General features: G+C 33.9%; 1 long non-coding RNA gene across 1 annotated transcript in view; it reads right to left on the reverse strand.

Annotated features, from left to right (window-relative positions):
* Positions 1-12,912, reverse strand: part of LOC119529794 — a 48,979-nt gene that overhangs the window by 1,303 nt on the left and 34,764 nt on the right. The window contains exon 3 of the long non-coding RNA XR_005215950.1: positions 8,742-8,831. This is a non-coding gene — a long non-coding RNA (uncharacterized LOC119529794). The remainder of the gene's footprint in view (positions 1-8,741; positions 8,832-12,912) is intronic.

Below are 12,912 nucleotides of genomic sequence, written 5' to 3' on the forward strand. Positions count from 1 at the left end.
CCTCATTTGTATAAGGATGCTCATTATTATATCTACTCATTTAGTTATCATGAGGGAAAAGTATTTAAAAATTTGAAAATGTCTTAGAACAGTGCCCAAAACTGAATAGATTTTTAAACAAATAAAAGGGTAAAGCTAATAGAGCTAAGAGAGCGTGAATAAAAGAGTTCCATTAAGTCAAAAGAATGAAAGATCCCCAGGAGTTTTGAGGATCCTAGAGAACAGAAAAGTACAATTTTCTGAGATCCAATCCCTTGAACCTATGTAAATGTCTGAAATATATGAGTTAAAATTGAATTGATGTCCCAAACATCTTTAAATGTGTCACTACTCTGACACAGGACATGGTGAGCATCAGGGCTCCATAAGCATCACACATACAACATGGAAATTCTTCCCGTCAGAGATCCGGATAGTGAAAACAGAAGAAACATCTCACTGGTTCAGCAAATGTGTGCTCATATATTATAAATTAGGCTAACCACGCTGCAAGCTTCCAGGTGTGGATCCTCATCAAGCTTTCCTGGGAAAATCCAACTCTAGCTCTATACCCATATGTATATATATATATGTATAGACGTCCCAAATTTATATCTCCAACTTTTACCTGCCCTTTGAGTTCTCAAGTTAAAATTGCCTTCTTGGCATCTCCACTTGTAAGTCTAATAAGCATTTCAAATTAAAAATGTCAAAAACATAATTCTTAATTTCCCCCAAGATTTTTCCTTGTTGTAAATGGTACCAGTACTCACCGGGTTGCTCAAACAACTTGATTACTCTATTTTTCTCACTCTCCATGTCCAAACAAACAACTGCCTTCTCATTCAGACCTCAATCTAAATATCTTCTGCTCAGAAAGGGCTTTCTGGACCACTCAATTTGAATCAGCCTTTTCTAGTGGCTTATTATCTAATCACCCTTTCTTAATTTTTTCATAACACTTATTATTATGTAGTACCATCTTATTTTTGCATTTTCGTTACTAGTTTTATGTTTATTTCTCTCAAATAGAATGCACTCTTTAATGAGAGCAGAGATCTTATTCAATGCTGAGTCCTGGGTGACCAGAATAATGCCTGACAGGTGGTACTTGCTAAATATTTGTTGACTACGTGAAGATTTAAGAGGGGACATTTCCAAAGAAGTGTGAAAACAACCAAAGACAATCCATATATTCTCTCTGTAAGTAACACTGAATCTTATAAGTTATCCTTTCCTTAAAGAATAAATAAACAATACATCCTTTAAAGGATAAAAATCCTCTCCAAACCCTACCCCTGGTCAAAATGGACTTGGTACCATAAAATATGAGGATGTAGGAAAAATGGAATATCCACACTAAAGATTCAAAGAAAGGTTTGTAAATTAGTTACTTGATTTCTCAGTTTATTTATCTCAGGCTTCTGTGACAAGTTGACAATTGCCTCATTTTCTCCATTCATAAACTTGATAATTTCCACCTACTTGCAAGTGTAAATTGCATAAATAAAGTCTGCCCATGATAAAATATTTTGCCCATATGTTATCATGATTAATATTATATGTGGCAACTGGATTATTTATAGAAATGATCATTCTGGAAAGCCAAATTCTCTCTTATTGTGATTATTATCATGGATCATTCATATATTTATTCATTCATTTAACAAATATATGCAGTGTACCTAGTATGTGCCAAGAACTATACCTGAAGATATGCAAAGAGCTAAACAGATAGTATGCCTGCCCCTTTATGAATATCTTACTAAAGTAACTCATCAATATAACTTTGAATGATCATCATGCCAGAAATATCATAATTTTGACTAGACGTTACATATGGCAGCCACGGAGTATGTAATTTATTTTCTGTTTCTTGGAAGGTTTGAGTTGCTGATGTATACGAATTTAAATGTTCCATCTTAGTGAGATTCAGTGTGTTTTCCAGAACATAGAGATCATCTTTAAGTTGGGAGAGCTGCAAAAAAGCATTGTCAAAGCCCTAAGGAACAAAGTATAATTAGTGAATATTTAAAAGAAAACCAAAAATGCTCAATCAGAATTACTATAGTAGCACCTTGTTTTTGAAAAAGACTACAAAGTACAAATACCAAAAGTGATGTTTGAGAGTACATTACAAAGAAAAATTTATATTTTTAAAAATCTTAGTTGTAATATAATTGTTTTATTATTTTTCCCTCAGTCTTTCTGTTTAAAATGTTGCTGATTCAGATGAACCTCACCTTATTCATTGTATGCAAGGAAAAAAAGATGATTAGATTAGGTTTTTCAAATAGAATTATAAATGTAGCATGAGGGGTTTCTTTTTAAAGGAATTATACCACAAAACCCAATGAGGCAATTATCTCATTAATTTATCTCATGGGAAAAAATCCAATGAATGAAGAGTATATATTTAAATTATTTAAGACAATTTAGCATAAAAAATTAATTGGCAAAGTCTCTTTCTTAGGGTTTATAATAATGTACTAGTTATTTAGTTACATGATATGAACAGTTCCATTTGCATCTAGAGACATAATTCCCTACCTCAGTGAGGTGTCTTATGGGGGAGAGAGGTGAACCTATGTTCATTTCCTAATGGAAAATGAGGAGAAATCATATGCTTATATGTTCACTATTAATATAAGAACATATATGTTTTCATTAGGAATTAACTCTCAAGTTGGCAATACCTGTCAGCTGAGTCTATTAGGATTTTTGAAATGATGAATAGTGAATTCTTTATTAATATGTACTTGAGTTATTGTTATATACCTTGACAATATTGTTGCACATAGAAACACATTTTTGAAGAAGTTAGTACTTAGGTATTGTAAGGAATGTTTCACTAAAACAAAGGTTTCCTGTTGTACCGAAAAATGGTTTTTTCTAACAGGCACCTCGCATCAAATGGCAAAAAGCTGTGGCTGATATTGCGATAAACAAATCTCGGGTGACATCTAGTGGTAAAATTTAGATATACTTATTCACTTGAGAGATGCTGAGATAAGCCAGAGATTGGAACAACATGGAGAAGTTTAGTAAACTGCTTTTTTTTTAAAGCAAAAATACCTTAAAACTGGTTGTGAGCAAAGGAGAAGGTGGGAAAGAGATGAGACAAGTTGTTACTATAAAAATATACATTTTATTGTGAGAAATTTGTGTAAAGATTACAACTGAAAACAATCGGTTCATGGTTTTATATCATGACTATACTTATTTATGCAATTATGTTTATCATATGTGGATATGCTCCAGATATGATTTGAAGTACCATATTTACTGGTTCTGATTAGGTAAATTGAAATAAAAGCCAGTAAAGACTTGTGTATTATATTTTTTATTTTCCATAATCTTCCATTATCCATGCTTAAATTTGAGGGATGATTGAGAAAAGATGTCCTTATAGTTAGTGGTAGCACATTTTGGTGAACTAGGTTCCCATTTTCAATATATTAACTTAAGTCAAATAACTTGGCAAACAAGAAAGTCTTTGATTTTTGCTACGCCATGAAGCACAAAAATTGAGTATCTATATTTTTAACAAATCAACTGACTAGAGCTCGTCAGCATGTTTTATTGTCAGAAACACTGGGCTGGAGACTATCAGATTGTGTGTGTGTGTGTGTGTGTGTGTGTGTGTATACATACACACTAATGGGACTTGGGGCAAATTATTTAATATTTTTAAGCCTCAATTATCTAACACTGAGAATGAAAATTTCAGATTATATAGATTCCAACCTTCCTTTGATTACTAACCTTTGATTTTATATGACCTGCTATCTGCATTATTTACTCTTTTTTAATCACAATTTATTTCTCAAAGCTGTGTTCACATATCACAAGTGGAACTGGAATTTTGTTATCCAGTTAATTTAATTACTTCAGGCATTTAAATCCAAACTCAATTTTTCATAGCCTCATTTACCTGGTTTAACGTGTCTATATTGATCAAATTAAATGTTTAGTCTGCACTTTGCTATGTTGACTTATACCTGTGAACTGACAGGGAAGCAATGAAAGAGTATATAATAAGGTAAACTATTATAATATCTCAGGGGAAATATATGTTTTCTGTATATTGGACAAGCTCGACTGCATTTATCTTGTAAATGAGCAATGAAAGATTTTGAAATACATGTCCATAATTTCATGGACAGTCATTTTTATTTATTTGTCCAAAAAATATTTTCTGAGTGCCTACTATGTGCCAAGTACATTGTGTTTAGGGAGACTATGGTGATAGACAACTAAAACCATGAGGGAGCACACAGTCAGTCTAGCTGGGAAAACTGGCATTGATATAATTAAAATGTTGTCATAAACGGAGTCTAACAAGATGCTGTGGGAATTTATAACAGGAGACCCTAATGGTGTCAGGAAATTTAGTTGGCATATTAAAAAGTTATATTTTATTAACTATTTCTAAAACAAGGGCTTTCAAGTTATTTCACTCTGTGCCCTTGTTTGACCTGGAAGTGAGACTTTTTCTTAAATACAAAATTGAAAGACATCAGGTAGTGTTATCAGTTGCAATGTAAGTCACAAGTAATGATTTACTCAAAATCACCCTATCATAATGCTGTCCTTACCCCTTTTTTTCTGATGTTTTGGTAAGTGGGAGAGTGTCTATGGCTGATTCAAGCAGAAATTTTACAGGCCCTTGAGAGGGTCTTTGTACCATCTGTCTGTCGTGAGGTGGAGGAAAACCAAAGCTCTAAACTTTGCTTTCAAGCATCTTCTTTAGTATTTAATTTTCCTCTAATTTGGTGTCATATATGATTTTTTTTGTTTTCCACAAGACTCAGCAAATTTTTGTCTTCTTGCACCAAATTTTCAGATTTTAAAGTTGCATTTACCATCTTTGAATATCAGATTTAGATTCAACATCCCTAAAATGAGGCCCTAATATACTCCCAACCCTGTGCCAGTTACATCATTCTCCCAACACAATTTTACATGTAAAAAACTGGAAGCTGAGAAAGGTGGAGTGACTTATCCAAAGACACACAGTTCACAGTTAACAAAGTTTGGAAAATAAAGATAAGGAAGAAAAAAACCCAGCAACATCACATAGCTCGACAAATGCAACTTTCCTAGTTTGAAGATATTTCCTTCTTGTCTTTTTATATTTAAGTTTCTGTAATCAGTAAAATCATGGCTGTGTATGTATACAAATTTTTTGCATTTTTATTGGTGCTATAGAGTATTAATTTTTTCCACTCTGCTAAGATTGTATTATTGGTTGTAGTCCTGAATAATAGCCCATCAGATGTGTGTATATGTGTGTGTGTGTGTGTGTGTGTATGTGTGTGTGTGTGTATACTGATTCTACTTACATAAACATTTAATTTATTTTGTTGTATATTTCTTTCCAATTGTTTGCTATTATGAATAGCAAAGCAAACTTTGAGGAATATCTTCATGCTTGCTACTTGTTCTGGTTTGCTAATGTTGCTGTTTTGCAAAATACCAGAAGTGGATTGGCTTTTATAAAGGGGGCTTATTTGGTTATAAGGTTACAGTCTTAAGGCCATAATAGTGTCCAAGCTAAGTCATCAACAATAGGATACCTTCGCTGAAGAATGGCCAACGGCGTCCGGAAAGCCTCTTAGCTGGGAAAGCACATGGCTGGCATCTGCTTGCTCCCAGATTGCTTTCAAAATAGCGTTCTCCAAAATGTCAGCTTTCAACGGCCATCTTCAAAATGTGTCTGTCAGCTGCAGCAAGCAGTAAGCTCCTTCTGTCTGAGCTTTTATAGGGCTTCAGTGAACTAATCAAGGCCCAAGCTGAATGGGCAGGGCCACACCTCCATGGGAATTATCTAATCAGAGTTATCACCTACAGCTGGGTGGGTCACATCTCCATGGAAGCAAGCTAATCCAAAGGTTCCAACTTAATCAACACTAATACGTCTGCCTCCACAAGATTGCATCAAAGATAGTGGTGTTTTGGGGGCCATAATACATCCAAATCGGCACACTACTTTTGCTCTATTTGCATTATTTTATTAGGATAGAGTCCTAGAACTGAAATTCCTTGATCATTGGATAGGAATATTTTTGGCTCTTTATACATATATAACATGAAACTTATAATTTACAATTTTAACCGTTTTTAAGTGTACAATAGAGTGGCATTAATTACATTTGCAATCTTGTATTACCATCCACCACCATGTGGTACCAAAACTTTTTCATCACCCCAAACAGAAACTTTGTATCCATTAAGCAACAGCTCCCCACTACACCATGCCCCCAGCCCTAAGTAACCTCCAATTCACTCTGAGGGTCTATGAATTTGCTTATTCTAGATATTTCACATTGGTGGACTCATACAATATTTGTCCTTATGTGTCTGGCTTATTTCACTCAGTGTAATGTTTTCAAGGTCCATCCATGTAGTAGCATGTATCAGAACTTCATTCCTTTTTACAACTGTATAATATTCCATTGTATGCATATACCACATTTCATTTATCCATTCATCTATTGATGGACAATTGGATTGTTTCCACCTTTTGGTTATTCTGAATAATGCCACTGTGAATGTTGACATGCAAGTACCTGTTTGAGTTCCTGTTTTTAATTCCTGTTGTTATACGTAGGAGTGAAATTGCCTGTTTATATGGTAATTCTAAGTTTAATGTTCTGAGGAAGTGCAAACTGTTTTCCACAGTGGCTGCACCATTTTACATTCCTACCAGCAATGCACAGTTTCCAATTTCCCTGTATCCTTCTCAACACTTGGTATTTTCCAATAGTAGCCACCCTTGTGGGTGTGAAGTGGTATCTCATTGTGGTGTTGATTTGCATTTCCCTAATGACTAATGATTTTGAGCATTTTTTCATGTGCTTTTTTATTTATCTTCTTTGGAGAAATGTCTGTTCAAGTCCTTTCCCATTTTTAAATTGCTTATTTGTGTGTGTGTGTTTTTTTTTTGTTTTTTTTTTGTTTTTTTTGGTTGTTGTTTATGGCTCTTGATAGGCATTGTCAAACTGCTTTCCAAAATAACTTCAACAGTTTGCAATACCGCTGCTATCTTTTTTCCTTCCATGCACCATTATCAGAAATTAAATTTGGGTTTTTTCATCTTTTGCTAGTTTACTAAAGTAAAAACTGCACCTCATTTTTGGTGTTAAAATTCATTTCTTTGCTAACACAGATATGTGCATGTATTTTCTTATCTATCTTTTAGTATTTAAAAATTTTTCATTTTTTTCTTAAGTATTTCCATAAGTTTTCATATTTTTGACAAACATTTCTTCTTAATATGTTATTTGTCTTTTAATGTATGAGTATAATTGTTTAATTTTGGGGGGTCCCTTGTTTCCAGACTTACAAAGTCATCTCTGTCTCCTCTAGAACTTTGATAAATATTTAGTTCTAATATCCTTAGTTGTATGTGGTTTAATTTTTAATATTTTGCTTTTTAATTAGTTTTAGTGTTTAATATGAAGTATTTGCCTGAACTTACTTTCTTCCCAATTGGTAAACAATTATCTCAGCACTCTTTATTACATAATGCTTTCCTCATTCTGATTTGGTGGTGCTTTCTTTGTCATATACAGAGTTCTTAAACTTAACAGGACCAATATCAGTGTCTTAAGAGGCCTCTTTTTCTTCTTGCTCAGGTTTCATACTGTTATGTGATCCACCATCACTGACTCTTCCTCGATGAACATTAGTTGAGTGAATGGCTGTATTTTTAAAAATGTTTTTGTAACCTGATGAGCTAATTGATACTCAGATCTCCTAATATCAAATCTAATTATCTGCCTTTCACATTTTTCTCCTGTGCTCATTTCAATGTAATTTTGTTCAAATTCTTCTAAAAAACACTTAATCTCAGATTTATCATGCAAGGACTTCTTAAAATTTAGCTTTATTATTTCAACTGTACCACTTTTTCTAAGAAAACATACAGGGCTGCATGCTTTGCGAGTCTCTTAACATTTTACCAGTGAAGAAACAAGACACTGACCCAGGAACAAAGAAAAAGTTTTTAACAAAAACTGCATGAACAGATGGCAAATCTGGGAAAGAAAGCCTTCCTTTTTCTATTTAGACCACTGACCCTTTCTTCTGGAATGGAATAGGACTGATTTCAAAGATGCTCTTATGCTGTTCCAAGGAATTATTCTGTGCTGTTTATGAATGAGTACAAGCTAGCCTTTCAGTAAAGCAAGTCTGCTACTGTCTAAAAGCACAAAAGAACAATTCAAGGATAACTGACCTTGATACACTAGTTTTATCTCTTAAACATAAATTTGGTATTCACAGTCCAAGCCTGAAGTATACATTTGAAAAAGTAAAGCAGAAAAGACAAGTGAATATAAACTCGGTTATTAATACTATTCACAACATTAAACATGGACTATTTGAAAACATTCCCTGGATATATGTAGTGATTTATTTGTTTGGGGAGGAAGGCATGGAAATTCCTCCTCCTTCTCACTAAACAATCCCATTTGAGTTCTTCATGTTCAGTAAATTCTAAGCACTGGGGAATACATTTTCCTTCCTATAACTCAATGTGGTTTGCATTAGTCCTTAATAAATATATTATGATATGCTATATACCTCCGTTTGCAGCTTCAGAAATCATTGTGTAGCTTCCTGCCAACCACCTCGTAAATGAACAAATAGGCTATTGCACACAAGGTGAGTAACTGTGTATCTTTTAAAATTGAATTATTATCCTTTTAAAAAATTAATCATCCTCACTTGTGCACCAACGTACATAGAGTACTGACCTCCTCTATGTGGTTTTGAAGGTTATTCAAAGTGGCGGTGACATTTTCCAGTCATTTTTCTAATGCATTCATTTTTGAATCAACAGGATTCTGTAGCAGGCAAAAAAATAAAAATAAAAAGATTATTAGTTAGTTTGTAAGTAAAATTAGTGGAAGCAGTTTGACTTGAGAGTTTGTTCGTAAAGTGTCAGGTTCTCTTTTGCAAAGTAAAGATGGCAGTGATATTTTAGTGCTACAATACTGACTTCCAATGGAGAGACAAATTTAACTTTGCTTATTTCCTTTGAATGTACAGAAAAGAGCTGTTTATGGTATTTCTAAGCAAACTTCCACATTGAAGAATTCGTTTGATTTGAAGCATGCAAATTCATATCTCTATATTGCCCTTTTAAAACAGTATTACAATCATCAACACAGAGGCATGCCTTTGTCAAAATTTTCTGTTTTAATTTATTTTGTTTATTTTGATTAATGGAAATTTGCTGCAGGCAAATACATGTTTCTTAGTACATCAGACCATCATCACTAAGTAAATAAATATCATTTGATTCTATATCATTTTCATTATGTTAAAGTAAACCTAAAATGTATGTAGTTTATAAAAAGTGCAGGTAATTGTGGATTTTTTTTTTTCCAGAATTTTCTAGGGTTACACTGGGTCAATGTTTGGTTAATTTTCTGATATTGCATAATTAGGTTTAATTTAAGAATTAAAAAATATATGAAATTGCCATTAGTGGCATTGTCCTAAATCATAGTTTGTGTAAATGTATGTTCCTAAAAGGCCAGTGCTGTCATTGGAAATCGCAACCTCTAGCCTCTGGTTTTCCTGTCAGCAGAATGCAATGCGGGTGCTCCCCAACAGTCTTGAATGGGTTCCCATTCAAAATCCAGGTCAGTTTGATAGTCATGATGGACATCTGGTTGCATATGTATGCGCAGGCATGTGTGTGTTTTGCTAATCAGCGTATTTCCTCCTTTTCTTGATACTGGGACCCCTCTTTACTGTGGGCTTCCATGCAGTTTAGAAGAGGAAGATCCACCGCCCTAGAGACAGGCGTGGCCAGTTGAGTAACCCATCTCCTGCCCACAGTGCTCAGTGCAGGGATCAGCACAGGGACACAGCAGGAACCGCCCTATCTTTCAGATTCTGCCAAGATTGCTAACTTTGTAGAACAAGTGTTTTAGACCCAGTGGCTCTGGATCCTTGGATCCAGCTATACCTGAAACCAAGTATTAGATTTTTCAGTTGCATGAGCTGTTGCATTTATCCTTATATCTATGTAGTGAACCACATATTGGTGAACAACCCAAGGATTTTGAAATGAATCATAATTTACTTCCTTACAACCATAGATCAAATCTACTGAAACATATCTCTATCATTTACAAAGAGTTCCCTTTGATGGCAAAATGAAACTAGTTCTCTACTATCCAGGCTGTAAAAAGCTAGTATTAATAAAAAGTTAAAAAAAAAAAAAAAACCCACTAAATTAGGTGTGAGGACGTCGAGTGGGGCCTATCAACAGTTTTTTTACTATAGTGATCTTGAACAAATCAATTTCTTATGCTTTTGTTTCCTTACATGTTTTATGAAGGAGTTGTACTCTATAATATGAATGTATCATACCAGGTACCTGACTATTTTGGCTGGTATATAGACTACATCTCCTAAGGTCAGATAGTCTGCACAAAGCCAATCAGAAGAGAAACAAAAACAAAAACAAAAATAAAACAACTAATGAGCACAAAAGCAAACAATAAATACGAGTATGGGATTTTAATACCACTAAGTAATTTGTTTGTTTGATTTTCTTTTTCCATAAACATTTAAACCAGAGTTTTGTTTTTTTTTTCCATTTTTTTCCCTTAGTTTTGCCTTTTGCTTTCAAACAATGTTTTAGGTGTTGTGAAATTTATGATTTGAATTTATCTTTTTTTTCCTTTATTCTTTTACTTCTGTGGAAAGCTTAATGAAAAATAAAAAAAATCAAGAAAGAGAAGCTTGTATACACTGGAATGTAGATAATTAGATTGAGTGCATTTTTCATTCATTTATTCAACAATTCAATTATTCAACTCATACTTATTGAATGTGTACTGTATACTAGGCACTTTGCAAAAGTATTTTTTCTATTATTTTGAGAAACATCAAAATGATTGCTGTGGGGTTATTTGAAACAGGAATAGATGAAGATGATTTGGTGGCTTTAAGCATAATTTTAATTTAGATACATAGTTTTTCAATCTTGGGTCTCTCGATATACAAATTTGAATTGAGAAAAATGGGGGTGGGGCACATAAAACACTAACAGGACAAGGTGCTTTCAGAGTAAATCTGAGTCTTGCTACTACTTGAAAACCCTTTAGGAACTTGAAGGAGAGACTTCTCATTTCACCATCCCAAGAGTGTCAATAACCAAAACCTACTTTATCCCCTCGATTTCCAGGAAAGTAGGAATTTCTGGTTTAGTATCTACTTTTGGCAGAGAGTAGGCAGGTGAGAAACTTCTGTCTAGTTTAGTGAGCTAATGAAAAAGACAAAATATTGAAGTGGTAACTCAGGTTCTGCTTAAATGTAAAATTGTATAACTCTTATAACTTAGTTACAAATAATTCCATGGGGAGAGGGGATCCCAAAGTTGGTGGACAAATTCAAGAAGGATGATAGGTAAGGAAGCATGTCATCATGAATGTGAACTTGGCGAGTAAACTGTTGAAGCTTAGACACAAATTTACACAGGAGAAACTTACTTTTATCAGTGTAGTATCCCAATACCCATTGTCATATTCTTGGCTACTCTTTGATTGGTTCATACATAGTAGAGTTTAAATAATTAGGTTGAGCTACATAATATGTTGGAGGCAGATTTCTTTCTTTCATGATCATTTAAGGATCTTTCATAATGATTTTGCTTTTATCACTATTTTCTTATTTCTTATGACTCTGAATGTAGTCCATCCTAATTTTTAATAAAAAGGCAGCTCTTTGTTTCACCCAAATTATTGATACATTAAGACTTCAATTAAAAATGCATACTATTTTCTTTCTTAATGCTACTATAAATGACTTAGGTCAACATTCTGTAAGTACTGTGGGCTATATTTAGGGACTGCTATTCCAGGACTAACCACTGTTAAGATTTTGTGCTACTTCATTGCCAAATATTTTCGTACTCACCCAAAACTGTGGCTTTCACTGAAGTTTTCCCACCCTTTAAATTTGTGGACAGAAATCATTAAGGATTAAATTGTACTGATTAACATCAACCAGTTAATGCATGCAGACTTACATTATAATGCTACTAAAAAAATCAAGTTCAGTATGAATGGGTTATTGATGCATCAGATGATGAATTCCAGGGGAAGAAAAATAAGGATGTGTCCTGGTCACTCCCTCTTTCCCCATTTTAACATACTCCATAAGTATTTAATACCTCTAGACGAATATACCCTGATACAGACAACTGAAAGGTAAGTATTCTCCCATATGAAGACGATTAGTTTTACTGCCAGGAGCTAAGAGTGGTCCTAATAGAAATGTGTTCCAATTATCTATTTCCTGGCAGAAAGAAGGACTGCAAATGAAATATTCTAAAATGGAACTCATCATATTGGGTAAAACTTTTTGCTTATTTACAATTTATAGCATGTTACTGTATGAAGTTCATCTCGAACTACGCATTGTTTATTGGGAATTTTGGTTTTATTTTTAATGATTTAAGGAGCACAGGAATGTACCCTTGAAAACATTTTCCAGGCTAAAATGATTACAGTCATGCTTTATGGCTTGGAATTGTGAAGACTTGCTCGTCCAGTTGTTGCTGTATAAGAGCGCATTCAGAATTGCTAGAATTGCTGGAATCACTGTCTGTTGTAACCTTAATCTTACCCAGGGTAAGACTTCTTGCAGAGGTGAGCAGCCCTTCTAGTCAGGTACATGCCCTTTTCAGGATTCTTAATTTTTACAAGATGTCAGTCTGCTCCCTGCAAAACTGCCTATTGAAGCATGCAGCACTGCACTTACCTCTCACAGTAAAAGTGACTGTATTCAAGGCCGTTTCCAAGAATATAATCCTGAACTCACTGTCTTTCAATAGCTTTTATATGCTTGGTTGAGATAAATAATAGTCATAGAGGACTGCATGAAGATTATATCATCCACCCATTC

This window comes from Choloepus didactylus, chromosome 3, assembly GCF_015220235.1.
Source record: "Choloepus didactylus isolate mChoDid1 chromosome 3, mChoDid1.pri, whole genome shotgun sequence".
Classification (NCBI taxonomy): domain Eukaryota; kingdom Metazoa; phylum Chordata; class Mammalia; order Pilosa; family Megalonychidae; genus Choloepus; species Choloepus didactylus.